Here is a 13626-nt window from a genome sequence, read left to right as displayed (position 1 = left end):
TTTGCCGTTGTGGGCATAACTGTGTGGCTTTATATAAAGTTTAAATTACACGTGCTAACCACGTGACAATTGCCGAAAGCGGCATAATGTAAGTGTGTCAGGAAACGATTGGATTTCAATTGTATGAGGATACAGGGAGTTTTGCAGTTTTTTCTAAAAAAAAAAAAAAAAACCAAAACAGTTAGTGAAATTTGAATTGAAGTAACTGTTGCAATTATTGACAAAAATACAAAGAGTTTTTCAGTTTCTTCTTTTTTCCATTTAAAAAAAAAAAAAAAGAATTAATACATTTTCAATTGGAAGTAAATTTAGCAATACCTATTAGAGATATTGGGAATAAGAGTCACTTTTTAGTTATCTTTTTTTATTTCTAGAGAGAAAAAAAAAAAAAACTACGAATTTAGCAGTACGCCGGAAAGGGCAGAACTTCTGTTCCCAACGGGCAAACTTATGCCGGAGGCGGCAAGATTATTTGGCTTGACTTTTGCATATTAAGCTCTTTGGATTTCAATTGGATTTTTTTTTTAAACCAAAAACAGCTTTTTTTTTTTTTTTTTTTTTAAACCAAAAACAAATACTCAAATTTAAATTGGAGTAATCGTCGCAACTATTGACAAAAATACAAAGAATTTTTCAGTTTTTCTTTCCATTTTTTTTTTTTTAAAAACAAATGTATTAATTGGAAGTAACTGTCGCACTTATTCGAGATGAACAAGTCACTTTTTAATTATCTTTTTTATTTTTAGGAAAAACAGTTACTTCCATCTTAGAAGTATGCCGGAAGGGGCAGAACATCTGTTCACAAAAATGGCAAAAGTATGCCGGTTAAGCGTACTACAATAGAGCACGGTTTGAAAAAGTGAAACTTCATTATATGTACGAAATGAAAGACCAATTTACATATACATCATTCGAAAAAGGGGGAGACACAATAACATAACACTTGCCATAAATAACAACAAAAAAATCAATTCACTTTCCTAACTCTCTTACAAGTACGACAAGATATATCTTCAACGACGAACTCAACCGTTTCTCAACCGGAGTACCGCTTTGGTGTAAGCAAACACCAATTAGGATAACCATCATCTTCTTTGTTTCCATCTTCGCATCTCGGACGTTTTCTACTATCTTCAACAAGCAAAAATTGCTACTTCATTTACATTTTGTGATGCTTCATTAGAAGAAAACGAGATAATCTCCGCATTGAAAAGCATTATTAATTGCGAGCAATTTCTTTAAGTGCTTCTTTTTTTGCGCGGTCTTCATTTTCTTTCACAAATTCCTTTTCAAACGAGAAAGAGTTTGAGTTTTATCGAACGATTGACTTGATGAAGAAACAAGAAGATCACGAGCATATCGAGCATGGGAGACGTCTCATTTTTTGTAAACCTTGCTTTACAAGATTCCGCAAATCTTTTCCAAGATTTGCATCTAACTTCACCTCATCATTCACCGAATAACCCAAATCGGTTGTCTTTTACCGGATGCACAAGCTTTACAAGATTTGTTTTCGCTATGCGATCGAACTAAACTTTCAACACAATGCATCACATAATCAAATTTACTTTCCAAACTCGTCAAGTCTACTTTCCAAACAAGTTCTTTTAGCACTTTCAGAAGTTGCTACACATGACTTTGTTTCATCATGTACACGAACTAAGCTATCCACAGCATTAATCGCACCAACAAAATTTTTATCCAATTCTTCGAAACGGCTATCCAAAGACTACAAAACAACGAAAAAAAAAAAATTAAACAAAGAAGAAAAGAAAATGAGAATAAACAAAAACAACGAATGCAAATGCAAAGTATACATATCATATTAACAAACTCAAAAATAAAAAAATAAAAAGCCATACGTTTACTTGATTGACAATTGTAGATCGTTCATCATCAAGTTGATTCTTCACACTAGACAAAACACCCCGTATAACGATCAATAAAACAACACATTACTTTTGATGTCATTAAATTAATGTTGAATAAGTATGCCGACCGGGGCGAACTTAAGTCCGAAAATGAAAACGGTTTGCCGGTAGAAAGGAGAAATGCGGAACTCTAATATGAAAGGAGAAATGTATGCGGAAGGGCAAAATGATTTTAAGTTTGCAAAACCAAAAAATATGCCTCAAGGGGCATAAACTTTCATTTCCAAAACCAAAACAGAGAAGACTGCAAAATGTGTTACCTACTAAAATAAAAAATGAGAACGATTATGCCGGTAGGAAATAATATGAAAGGATAAGTCTCAAAATGAGAACAAGATGCCGGTAGGGGCAAAAATCGAAATATGAAAGGAGAAATGTATGCGGAAGGGGCGGATTCTACGTTTGCAAAACCAAAAAGTATGCCCCAAGGGCATAAACTTTAATTTCCATAACCAAAACAAAAAAGACTACAAAAATGTCACCTACTAAAATACTCTACCACAAGGCCTCTAACTCGGAATTCGGTTAAACAACCAAAAACACAAAAGGCAAAGTACAACTTACATCAACTATCGAGAAGTAACTTCGAGATGGAAAAACCGCACGGGAAGAACAAGGGCCTGAATCATCAGGAAATTTAAGTGCAACTGGATAATCCAAAGATCTCTTGTTCCGTACCAACAACAACAGCATGGACAATAAATTTCTTGAATCGCTATAACACAATATAAACACATCAATTAGACAAAAACACAAAAAATAACAAGAGGGAAAAAGAACCAAGAAAAAGAAGCATCAACAAAAGGGAAACACATACTTTTTCAGCATGGAAGAAATTATCAGTAATAACTTTATAATCAACTTGCTTTGAAGGACCCCAAGACAACATACGAGGAGACTTCAGACCATGAAAACTTGAAAACCCTCGAAAGATAGGGAAAACTTCCAACCACACACATTTAAAGCGTAAGGAAACCACTAATCATATAACGTGTAGATGGCATGCTCTTGAAAGTCTTCACACAACCACGAATCGACCGTACCAACCAATTAAAACTAAGGGAACCCCAAGGATAAGACACTCGAAGACTGTCATCATCAATTATCTTCATTAGATGACCTTTAACAACACATTTCTCGTTACGACCCAACAAAACCCTCTCCATTATATAGATCTCAGCAAGTCTAACAGGATCACTAGATCTTTCCCAAAAACCACCAGTACGATTACTTGACTTGATCTGTAAGAAACTCTTGAGATCACACAACCTTATTCTATCCTGATTTGGAAAATAAAGTCTCAACAATCTATTTGGTACTGCTAGACACAACACTAAAATCGCCAAGACAAGAATCCAAACCAGTAATAAGACGGAAACACTCGGAATCAAATACACACACACGATCAAATATCTTAAACTTTAACGCACTATCATTACTAGATGAAAGTTGCGATAAGATCAAGCAATGGAAAATACTATCACTCAGGTGGACATCAACCAAATCCATAAAGCATGTCCAAACACACCCCTTTTCAACAAGTCCAATTGAGAGACACTCAAAAAGGACAAAATCAAACTCCGAAAATGAAAATCACCACTCCACATGCCACCTCCTTCAACCCAGTGTTCAAACTTAACCAAGGGATGTTCCTCCTATAAAAGAAAAATCAATGTCAACAAAACCAAGAATTTACATAAGAATAAACCAAAAATGAGAATGAAAATAATTAACATATACCATAATAAAAAATCAGCCCCTAGACTGGTACACAAATACCTGCATAATAGAAGAAAGAACCAAAACACATAAGATTGCATAAAAACAAAAATTATTAACAAGAAACAAAAAAACAAGACACACATAAATTAACTTAATTCATGAAGTTATGCCGGAACAGAGCATAACTTTATGCGAAACCGCATAACTTCAGTTTCAAAAACCAATAACTCTTCGCCAGGACCGGCATATGTTGCCTCGGACAAACACGATCTTTCATGAAAACACGGAGTTACTAAACAAAAAAAACACCAAAAATCTTAAACTAAAGCTTATAATCAGGAAAACATATAAACTATCATAAAAACCAACATTATTAAAAAAAAAACACCAAAAAATCAAAACACATACAAAGTAACTTAAATCACGAAATTATGCCGGAATAGGCATAAATGTAGTTTCAAAAAACAAAAATTCTCGAACAGGGCATATGCCGCCTCGCACAAACACATTCTTCACAAAAACCGGATTATTAAACAAAAACAACGACAACAACATAAAACAAGCTGCTCACGGCAAAACTTCAAAGATTCAACGAAGAGAAAACCAAAACGCATATCAAAATCAACTAAAACATATTACGACATTCATAATACGACATTCAAAAAACCAAAATATATACATGGGCAACGAAAACTAAAGTTCAAAAAATCATACAGACACTTTAACAAAACACTATAATTTTAAATAAAAAAGGATCAATTAAATATAAAAAACGACGAAGACAAAGATATCAATTCAACAAACAACAATTTAACATAAAAACAAATATTGAAACGAGCAAAAGATCCAAATTCGTACCTAAATTTTGGAACGGATAAAAACGAGGAGGACAAAACAAAAAAAAAAAAAAGGACGAAATAGAAAGGGTTTTAAAAAAAAAAAAACTTTCATTAAACGAAAAAAAATTAAAGGGCATAAATGAAATGACGAAATAGAAAGGGTTTTAATGGGGTAATTTGTTCCTAATTTCTATTTGGTGACTACTATTTAAAAGTCGGATCCAATAAAAGATAAATGATAATATTCCTTCTAAAATTGTGACAAAAAATATTCTTTTGTTCTTTTCCTTGTAAGGTAGAAAACTGGAAACGGTGGAGTATATATCATTTTGAAAAGTTAACTTTCCTTAGAATTGAAATTTCTGAAACTGAATACAGTGTGCATTTTGAGTAAAAATTCCATCTTTTTCTTTTTGTCTTTCAACTTCAGAATTTGCAAAAAGGATAACAAAAACTTATTTCAACATAAGTGTTGTGGAGATGGGTTTAAAATGACTCAAGTGTTTCAAGGAGAATCTTAACCTTTTGGGCCAAGTCCACCTTAACTGAAATAAACAAGGAGAATCTTATTTGGACCCAAATTAGAAGAAATGGTGTAAAATGGATATGATTGACCTTAAAATAAAAGAGGAGAAACTGATCTTATAGCTTTTAATGGAGAAGATAATTTGTGGCAAAACATATAACTTCATGGCATACTCATAAAGGACACACACTTGAACTATTTCTTCCAAAAAACTTATAAGGACATATAGGGTATAACACTTGGGACTAAATTTAAGTTAAACTCTACTTAAGGGAATCCTTGAGTGTTGGGGTGTCAACTGGGCGGGTTGGGCTGAAATTGGCCCAATCAAAATGGGCTGAGGTGATAAATGGGTTGGGCTAACATTGACCCAAAAGTTACTTGGGCTGAAATGGGTTGGGTTGAAATGGGCTAAAAATGGGTTGGGTCATGACCCGCCCAACTTGACCCAATTTTTTTGAAGGGTCTATTTTTTAGAAAAACATTTTCGTGAAAAATATTTTCTAGAAATACATTTTTTGCGAAAAATATTTTCGCTGATTTTTCGAAAATATTTTCGAGGAAAACATTTTTCGTGGTAAATATTTTCGTGAAAAATATTTCCCTTCATATCAAACACACTACAAACTTATAAGATACATGATATAAGAAAAGTATATACAAAAAACAAATAGAGTAAACTCAAGCAATAAACTCAAATTTAAGTAAATCTTAAAAACGGGCTAGAATTGGGTTAGTATTGGGCTAAGTTGGAAATCACTTTAAAATGGGCTATGTTAGGTTGGGCTAAAATCAGCTTAATGTGAAATTATATTTGAGCCCAACCCATAAAATTTTGAGCGGGCAATCAACTTTTGGGCCAATGACACCCCTACTCGAGTGTGTTTTTGGTCTGGAAAGTAGGATAACTATTTGAAACCTTATGCGTATTTTCAAAAAAGGAATTCAACTTCTCTTCAAAGGAAATGAAAGATTTTTATTGAAACCATCTTAAATGATATGCCATGGTTTTATATACAAGATTTTAAACTAGTTTGAAGCAAATAATTGCAAATCACACATTGAAACTCGAAGGTCAAACGTATTCTACGGATTCTTAATATCGGGGTGTCTTAATGCATTCCCCGAGGAGAATAAAGGTGCCTTAACTCGGACTCTGGTTAAAAAGGATTTGTCTTTGTTTGAATAAACCCTTTAACTTGGTTTTCCTAATTTCCCTTATAAATTAGGTAGCGACTCTAAAAACAAATAAATCCAAAAGAGTCCACAACTTTGAAGTCGCATTTATGCTGGCGTAAAAGTGAACAGTAACAATGGGTGCTCACAGTTTGTATGATATCTTATTATCATAATTTTTTACATTGGTAGACAAGTTTACGCTAAATATCGTGGCTATTCGAGCACCGATAACCTTTAATGTGGGGTCCATGTCATGCCCCGAATCATATCCTGGGCGTAACATGGCACTCGGTGCATGACTGCCTGTGACCGAGCGAACTACATGGTTGGCTGAATCAATATAGACATATACTAAATACGGAATATAGTATAGACATGTTGAGCTATTCACATGTCTAACTGAATAATCATTAATGCGGAATAAGTCTGAAGTATAGATACGTAGCCAACATGGCTAACATAATGTCACGACCTAAACTGGAGGCCATGAAGTGCCTCGAGTCCTACTTGTCGAGCACCGCTAAACATACTTTCCTATCATAATTATGAACAAAAATGGACCTCGGGGGTCACAAGATGAGTCTGCTAAACATATTAGAAACATACTGAGAAAGGGATAAGCCCAAGAAGACATACTATGCAACTATACTGGTCAAAAACTGAGCAAGACGATAAGGCCACTAAGAAGTACTATACCACTTAAATATAGACCGAAGAGGCCATACAAAACCTAGCTAAACCATAACTATCTACAAGCCTCTACTGGAGTACCTGACATAAAGAGGTCGGGACAGGGCTTCGCCGTACCCGTATGTACACAAAAAGAATATCGTACCAAAACTAGCCTGCAACTCCGAAACAAGAAGAGTGCTCCAATGTCGGCTGGTCAGCAACCTATAGGGTCGGATCATCAACCTGCCTACCTGAACCTGCAGGGATGAAACGCAGCGCCCCAGAAAAGGGGCGTCAGTATGGATAAATTACTGAGTATGTAAGGCATGAAAAACAACATAATAAAGACATGAAGGTATCATGAGATAAAAGAGAGTCAACCTGTACATCTGAATGCCACTGAGGGCGTATGACATGCATGCTTTCTTTTAAAAATATTTACATATATATATATATATAAGCTACACTATACGGCTGTATCATCATTCCGTACCCAATAGATACATATATATATGGCCAAACCCATCGGGAGACACCTGTGGTTGGCGGAATTTTTCACTTAGACACCTCAACTAAACGTTGTACCTATTGACCACTCAGACTACATCAAATTTATTCCAATTAGACATTTTTTGCTGACATGGCATGGTGAGTGTAATACACCCAAAATCAGCGCGTGAGAAGCTCTATTTAGCCAAATTTTATTTTTATTTTTCAACTTCGTCTTCTCCATTTCTTCAGCCATTTCCCCCGAGCTTATTAAACCCCTTCAATGGAGATTGAAATTGATCTCTTCACTTGCAGACTTGCAGTAGCCAAATTGAAAGAGGATGGATCATTCTATTGTTAAAAATAACATATTAATATTGTAAGATAAATCTCAACTTCTTTTTTCTAAAGGAAAGAGAATAAAATCAAGGGGAAAAAACAATTTGAGCTCTGTTCAATTTTTTGGTGAAGTCTTTTTCCAATCTTGATTCACCTGCAGAAAAACACAAACATTATAGAACGGGCTAAAGGGGATCGGGAGGCTGTGGTAAAAACAACAGATTTCAAAACCAAAAACACAAATCAAGAAAGTGTAGTTTGGGCTTTTTGGGTCCATTTTGAAGTGACTCAAAGATCGAAATAGCAACAAAAATGGTGACAATAGTGTAAGGATCTCAACAACTGCATAAGCAAGAAATGCAAATGACAACTCTAATTTTTCTTGCTCTTGCAATGAAGGGAAGTCCATGGATTTGGAGACTCCTAGAAATAATGGTGATTTTAGATTTGTGTCTTTTTACTTTCGTCATTAACTATCCGTGAGTCATTGGTTGGAGTTCGTCGGAGCAAGTGGTTCGCCGACACTAGTCCGGTAGGGGTGTGGGGTAGGTGGGGTGGGATATAAAAAATAAGATTATTTATTTATTTATTTTGCTAAAAAAAGCTTTTCTTTTTAATTATTTTTAAATTACTATTATTTTACAACCAAATGCCACGTGTCCTCTTTTAATTTAGTCATCATGCCACATCACCCGCAAGTGTATTGCAAACACTTTTTAATTTTGGCCGATGGTCGAAAAAGCGTCTAATTGGAACAAATTCGATGTAGTCTGGGTGGTCAATAGGTACAACGTTTAGTTGAGGTGTCTAAGTGAAAAATCCTGCCAACCACAGGTGTCTCCCGATGGATTTGGCCTATATATATGTATAATGCATGAGAGCACAAAGAAGTGTTAAGACTCTATCGGAGTGACGTAAGGTCGTTGCACCTCCGATTATCATTATGGAACTATCATCATCAACATAACTTACTTTGAAGGATCAATAATCATAAGACAAGATCAATATCATAAAAAAGAGGTTAAGAACAAAAGCTTCTAGCATATCTAAGAGTAGAGTCGTTATGGAATGACTTTCATTTACGCTTCCTTTCATTATAGATCATGCCAAAATGAAAGAAAAGTTTGCCTTAATATACCTCAAGCCGTCCAAATAATCCAACAATAAATCTTATCACCACTAGAGCGCCACTCCTAACAAAGGAATACATATACGACTTAGATGGCGCTTGTATATCACGTATATCAACGATACCTTGATTCTAAAGTGAAATGGACAGGCTTTCCCCTATTTCTTAATCATCACCACAAAATCCACAACTAACAATTTACAAAACAACCTCATATGATCACCTTTAAATTCATATTCACAATATTTAAAGATATGCCATTGAGCAGTCTCATATACACTTGCATACAACACTTCCTCAACATTAACTATTATCCCCCGTAACAAGATTTTTACTCAAAACACACTAACAATCATAGTTCAAGTTAAATTACAACTCAAAATAACATTAAGTTCATGTTTGAACCTTTCCTCCAATTTCTTTCCCTCAAACCTTAGCATAATTAATTACCACATAAACTAAAAAATATGGAAATAAGATGAAATCTTAACTCAAGAACACTTCAATTCCAGGATTACTTCACCTTGAAATATCCTCTAAAGCTTTTACAAGAAGAATAGAGAAATTTCAACAACACTTTGAAACCCTAAGCACTTTGATTCTCACTTTAATCTTTGATTTTATGCTTGGGGAAGTGATTGAATATAATAGGAGAGGTTTCTAGAGCTTTTAAGAACTTGGGTTGGGTTTAAAATGACTTAAGAATGAACGGATGTCTTCTCAGAAAATCAGGGTCCGTATAAAATTATACGGATCGTATAGTGGTCCTTATTTCTCCACCTCCCAGATTGCCTTCTCTGGAGATTTTCCAAATCCTTAAATAGGGTCCGTATCATAGAATACGGACTATATCTTATAAAATACGGTTCGTAGTTCATATTTTCCAGAATCAACTTTTGACAAACCTTTCTGCTTCAATTCACTTATTCTCTAATCCTTTCATAACTTACCAAATGAACTTAAACCCTTATAAACATAAGATAGGCGTGTCCACTCTCGTATAATATCAGAAACAATCCCGGTGTCCAAGACTATAGCAACTAATAAATGATCAATCTCAATGTATAAAACTACGAGATGTAACACATAAAAGCCTGCTAAAATACTGAGTGACTGCAACTCAAGTCTATGAAGCCTCTAAAGAATAATGAAATACTGACTGTTTATCGGGATAAGGCCCCCGACATACTTGACTGTATAAAACACTAAAAGACTGTAAATAAGCTAACACCCCGAAGGAAACTGAGACTCACCAAGCAGCTAATACGAGAATGCTAGCGAGCAGATCCGTCATCCAAGCACAATTTACAATATGTGTAATTATAGGGACCAAAAGCTTATAGTAAAACAAAAACTTGAAAAGATGGAAGTATCACGACCCAACCGGAAGGCCATGACGGGCACCCGTAGCTAACCCACCTAGGCACCTCTTATCGCACTTTCACATTCATAACTAACTGAGCCACATGGCTAACTCGCAATTACTTTGCAGCATTATTACAAATCTCATCGACAAGAGCACTTTTATATCAACATCAACAACTATGCCCATATACATATACACAAGCCGGCGAGGCTACTAAAATGATATACAAAATACGAGCCGACAAGGCTAAGAGACATCTAGCTATACACAACTGTCTACGAGCCTCTAAAAAGAGTATGAAACATCATATATACGGGACAGGGCCCTGCCATGCCTATATGTATATACACAAAAGAATAGTACCAACAGCTGTAGCTCCGAATCAAATGGAGCTCCTCTAAGCAGTCTCTGGATAAGCAGCCTAAGGATCAAGTCTATCTCCCTGTTCACCTGCAGGCATGACATAGCGTCCACAAACAAAAGGAAGTCAGTATGAACAATGTACTGAGTATATAAGGCATAAGTAGTAGCATAACAATAGCATGAAAGATAACATGAGATAGAAGAGTCATAAGATAGTAGAGCCATTTATACCTCTAACGACATTTATCATATTTACTTACCCTTGTTCTAATGGAAACCTTCCATTTCATACACATACATACATAGTAGTACCATACCAGACCATGTGAGTTCAGTGTCTTACATACCTGACCATAACAAGGCTCGGTGTTATGCATACTCGGCCCTACCAAAACTCAGTGTTATCCGTACCCAACTGTAGTGTTGCGCGCGCAATAGATATCATACCCGAGCACATAAGCTCGGTGTTACATACTGGCCATACATATATAAATACATATACACCTAGGAGTACTTACGTAGCGTCAACATCATCATCGTCTATATATTTTTCTTTAGAGGGTCAACTATCGTAGAATGAGACCAATGGTATCATGAGGATATCAAGAACTATGAGTTTTTGTGATTCTAGGAATGAAATCATCATGGAAGATATTATGGATTTCACATGAAGGTATACGACAAATGGGAACATGCCTTAAGAAGAAGGGTTAGCCTTACATACCTTTATGTCTTCTTAACTACTTAACCTTCACCTCCAAAGCTTGAGAAATCTACATTTAAAAGGATTCACACCAAGGTTAAGTCTTAATGACACTCTTAAGTTCAAACTAGAATAATTCATGAGCTAGCGAAAATTGGGCAACATTTTCCCTATTCCATCGACTTCCACCATATTACAAAAAAACTTCCAAACAACCATAACAACATCCACAATATCATAATCAAGTAGTCATATTCCATTAAGTCTTAAAATTCATTCTCATAATCCATTTATATCAACAATTTCAGATCACCCTTTACACAATTGTATGCAACACTTCCTTGTCACCATTATTACCATTTATAACAAGATTATACTCATATCATTCTAACAATGGCAACTCAAGTTAATTTACTGCTCAAAAATATCATTAAATTTATATTTGAGCTTCATCTACTACTTTCTTCCCTCACCCAAGTTATTCAACAACCAAGCATGCTTAACAACATGAAATAGACATGAAAACTAACCTTTTATCTCATAGGAATGAACTTTGGATCGAGTTACCAACTTGAGTGAAACCCTAACTTCAACACCCAAGGAATTCTTGAATCCTACAACCCTAGTGAGTCTCCCAACACTTGAATATCTTGATTCTTGCTATTTGATCTTTGATTTCTCTTGGGTTTGAGTGGAATATGCTTGGAAGAAGGTTCTAGAGCTTTTAAGAGTTTGGGTAAAGTGGGAAATGAAAAAAAAAGAAAAAGAACAAGGTCGTCCATATAAAAAAAAAAAAAAAAAAAAAAAACTGGCTCGACCCGATTATACGGCCATTTATACGGTCCGTATAATCCCACCAAGGGTTTACCCTTCCCTGGAATGGTTCTACGGACCATTATACGGGCCGTATAATTTATACGGTTCGTATAAATGACCGTACAATCCATAATGTCCCGAAACTTACTCTCGTCGATTCGTTCTACCCCCAATCCTTATGGAACCTTATTGGCACTTGCATAACACTTCATTAACCATCTAAGGGGCCCCATAGCTCCCCCCTCAAGACATTACTAAACAAATTATAGCTCAATTATTGCGAAACCTTCCCAAACATGACTTACATTCGACTTCCTTCGAAGAACTTAGTTTCACCGATTCATTTGACTTCGAAATCTTATGGTACATGCTTAAAGTTATCAAATACTCTCCTTAACCTCATAAGGACTTCATGTTCACCTTAAGCTCACGTTAGTTTACTCACAATGCAACAATTCGAAATCTTCGAGATGTAACAGGAAGTGACTACCGGTACAAAGAAAATAGGCTACGAATTAATATTGAATTTTCTAAAAAATTGGTTGAATTTAAATATTTCATGATCCAAAAAAAAAAAAAATTAAATTTATTTATAATATTTTTTGTATTCTTTTCATATTCCTCATCTTTGTTTTTATTATATTCCGAACTATATTAATTCTTTTCATATTCTCAAATTAAATTGAATAACTAATGGATAATATAATATATGCTTCTTCATAGTCTATAATATGTTTTTACGCACTATTTCCTTAATATCTTTTTTTATATATATATATATATTTTATTTATGTTGAGACTTGGGAATAATGTATTTTGGTTACTTATCTTTACTATTAGGAAGTTAAAGAAGAAAGGAAAATAAGATGTGATTTTTTGCTAAAAAGAAAATTAGTGATTTATATAGGGAAGTAATAAAGGAAAAAAACAAAAAAAAAAAGTAAGAAAGGAAAAAGATACAAGATAAAGAGGTTAAAAGGGGGGAAAAAAATAAGACAAAAAATACAGAAGAGATTTATAAAATTGGATAATTATATGCATATTTTTTTCCTAATTATACGTATATATTAAATGGATAATTATATGCATATTTTTTTCCTAATTATACGTATATATTAAATGTACAAAGACATAACCATGCTGTTTTAAGATTAGTTTTTCTAAGAGGAAAAAAAAATATTGTTTCCCTTGCATAGATTATACAAGCTTTTTAGAAGACTAAAAACTCTTTAAGTAATGAAAATCCATAGTAAACTATATAAACTAAGTGTTAATAATAAAATTGGTTTAAACTTGAAATATTTAAAAAAATAAATAAGAAATTCAATACTTGAAAGTCTAATCAGCGCGAAGCGCGGATAGATTTCACTAGTAATGATATATTGACAACATACCAAGTAACTTCTCAACCTATAGACTAAAGTTCCACTTAAAGTAGGAGTTGTGGTAGTTGCTGAGTCTTCCACTAGTGCATGAACAGTCATATGAACTTACATACATGCGATATTTTATTGCGTAGTGTAAGTCTCGATCGTGAGCGCTCAAAGGCCAA

Source organism: Lycium ferocissimum, unplaced genomic scaffold, assembly GCF_029784015.1.
Source record: "Lycium ferocissimum isolate CSIRO_LF1 unplaced genomic scaffold, AGI_CSIRO_Lferr_CH_V1 ctg653, whole genome shotgun sequence".
Lineage (NCBI taxonomy): Eukaryota > Viridiplantae > Streptophyta > Magnoliopsida > Solanales > Solanaceae > Lycium > Lycium ferocissimum.
The sequence above is the reverse complement of the archived record's forward strand: the minus strand, read 5'-3'. Positions refer to the sequence as shown.